The sequence below is a fragment of the Arachis stenosperma genome, chromosome 10 (genome assembly GCF_014773155.1).
Source record: "Arachis stenosperma cultivar V10309 chromosome 10, arast.V10309.gnm1.PFL2, whole genome shotgun sequence".
NCBI classification, from domain to species: Eukaryota; Viridiplantae; Streptophyta; class Magnoliopsida; order Fabales; family Fabaceae; genus Arachis; species Arachis stenosperma.
Window position 1 is genome coordinate 68,683,451 of NC_080386.1, and position 2,893 is coordinate 68,686,343.

At 37.8% G+C, this 2,893-nt stretch overlaps 1 non-coding gene across 1 annotated transcript; it reads right to left on the reverse strand.

Moving 5' to 3' along the window:
* Positions 1-293: 293 nt before the first annotated feature.
* Positions 294-401, reverse strand: LOC130958638 (small nucleolar RNA R71). Its single transcript, XR_009077750.1, has one exon. It is a non-coding gene; the product is annotated as a small nucleolar RNA R71 (small nucleolar RNA).
* Positions 402-2,893: the final 2,492 nt, after the last annotated feature.

Sequence of the window (2,893 nt, forward strand, 5' to 3'; positions counted from 1 at the left end):
CAAACAACTTTGAGCTTAAGCCTCAATTAGTTTCTCTAATGCAATAGAATTGCAAGTTTCATGGAATTCCCTTTGAAGATCCTCATCAGTTCTTAGTTGAATTCTTGCAAATCTGTGACACTGTTAAGACCAATGGGGTTGATCCCGAGGTCTACAGACTTATGCTTTTCCCTTTTGCTGTAAGAGACAGAGCTTGGATATGGTTGGACTCACAACCTAGAGAAAGCCTGAACTCTTGGGAAAAGTTAGTCAATGCTTTCTTGGCCAAATTTTTTCCACCTCAAAAGATGAGAAAGCTTAGAGTGGAAGTCCAAACCTTCAAATAGAAGGACGGTGAATCCCTCTTTGAAGCTTGGGAAAGATACAAGCAATTGATCAGAAGGTGTCCTTCTGATATGCTTTCAGAATGGTGCATCTTAGGTATATTCTATGATGGTCTGTCTGAATTGTCCAAGATGTCATTGGATCACTCTGTTGGTAGATCTCTTCATCTGAAGAAAACCCCTGCAGAAGCCCAGGAAATCATTAAGATCATTGCAAATAACCAGTTCATGTACATTTCTGAAAGAAATTATGTGAATAATGGGATGACTCAGAAGAAAAGAGTTATTGAGATTGATATTGTGAATGCCATATTAGCTCAGACCAAAATATTGACTCAGAAAGTCAATATGATTTCTCAGAATCTGACTGGATTGTAAGCTGCATCTGGTAGTACTAAATAAGCCTCCTTTGAAGGAGAAGCTTATGACCCTGAAAATCCTGCAATAGAAGAGGTGAATTACATAGGAGAATCCTATGGTAACACCTATAATCCTTCATGAAGAAATCATCCAAATTTCTCATGGAAGGATCAATAGAAGCCTCAACAAGGCTTCAATAATAATAATGGTGGGAGAAATAGGTTTGGCAATAGCAAGCCTTTTCCATCATCTTCTCAGCAACAAACAGAGAATTCTAAGAAGAGCCTCTCTGACTTAGCAACCATAGTCTCTGATCTATCTAAGACCACTCTCTGTTTCATGATTGAAACAAGGTTCACCAACAGAAATTTGGAGGCACAAGTGGGTCAGCTGAGTAAAAGAGTTACTGAAATCCCTCATAGTACTCTCCCAAGCAATACAGAAGAGAATCCAAAGAGAGAGTGCAAGGCCATCAATATATCCTAAGTGGCCGAACCTATAGAAGAGGAAGAGCCAGTGATTTCTAAGGAAGACCTCGATGGACATCCACTGACCACTAAGGAGTTCCCTAATGAGGAACCAAAGGAATATGAGGCTCATACAGAAACCATAGAGATTTCACTGAACTTACTGTTGCCATTCATGAGCTCTGATGAGTATTCTTCCTCTGAAGAGGATGAAGATATTGTTGAAAAGCAAGTTGCTCGGTGACGATTGGATTTTTGACGGTTTAGAATTCACAAATGAATTCTCGTTGCAAGTATAGTTTCTAAACCAATCACTAATCCTTTCATACAAAAAGTTGTTTGTCACTAAAACAAACCCCCTAAATTTATAAACCGAAGTATTGGAACCTCGGGTCGTTCTCCCTAGGAATTACAATAGAGTGTCTTGTTATTGGTTTGAGTTATTTTTGGGGTTTTGATAAGAAGCATGAAAGTAAATGGCAATGAAAATAAACTAACAACTATAAAAGGCTCTTGGCAAGGTATGAAAATTAGAAGTCCTATCCTAGTTATCCTTCTCAATTGTGATGAGAATTGTTCATTGCTACCACTTAGTTAACCCTTACTAAATAAAGGAAAGTCAAGTGGATGAATTGACTTGAGCCACAAGTCCTAGCCAACTCCCAAGGAAAGACTAGATTTAGTGCACTCCAAACCAATTAGCAATCTCTCCAATTACCAATCAACAAAGGAATTAGATAACTCAAGTGTCACTAATTACTCTACCTAGGCCAAGAGGAACAAAATCTATACTATATCTAGAAGAGGCATTTCAACAAACACATAAAAGGCAATAAAAGTAAACAACATAAATTGCAAGAATTAAAGAGAGATCTAACTACAAAGGCAAGAGATCAACAATAGAAAAGCAAAGAAGAACAATTATTATGAATTACCTCTTATTGAATTGAAAGAAAATGGAAGGAACAATACTAGATCTACAACAAAATGTAAGAACAACATAAAGGAAATTGCAATAAAAGAATGGAAGAAGAATGAATGTAACTACAAGGAATTGAGATGTAGAAGTAGAAGAAAGCAAAGATTAAAACCTAGATCTAAGAACTAATCCTAATCCTAATCCTAGAGAGAAGTGAGAGCTTCTCTCTCTAGAAACTACTTCTAAACTAAACTAAACTAATGGTAATTAGATTCCTCATCCCTCTTCAATCCTTGGCTTAAATAGCATCAGAAATGAGTTGGATTGGGCCCACAAGGCTTCTAAAATCGCTGGCCACGTTTTACTTTAAGTGGACCATATGGCAGCAACGGCGCGTGCGCGTACTTTGCGCGTGCGCGCCACCATACGTGTAGCAACTATGGCAAATCTTATATCGTTGCGAAGCCCCGGATGTTAGCTTTCTAACCCAACTGGAACCGCATCATTTGGACCTCTGTAGCTCAAGTTATGGTCGTTTAAGTGCGAAGACGTCGGCTTGACAGCTTTCCGGTTCTTTCATTTCTTCATGAGTTCTCCAACTTTTCATGCTTTCTTTCTTCATTCCCTTGATCCAATCTTTGCCTTCTAAATTTGAAATCACTTAGCAAACATATCAAGGCATCTAATGGAATCAAGGAGAATTAGATTTAGCTATTTTAAGTCCTAAAAAGCATGTTTTCACTCTTAAGCACAATTAAAGGAGAATATACAAAACCATGCTATTTCATTGAATAAATGTGGGTGAAAGGTGATAAAATCCCCTA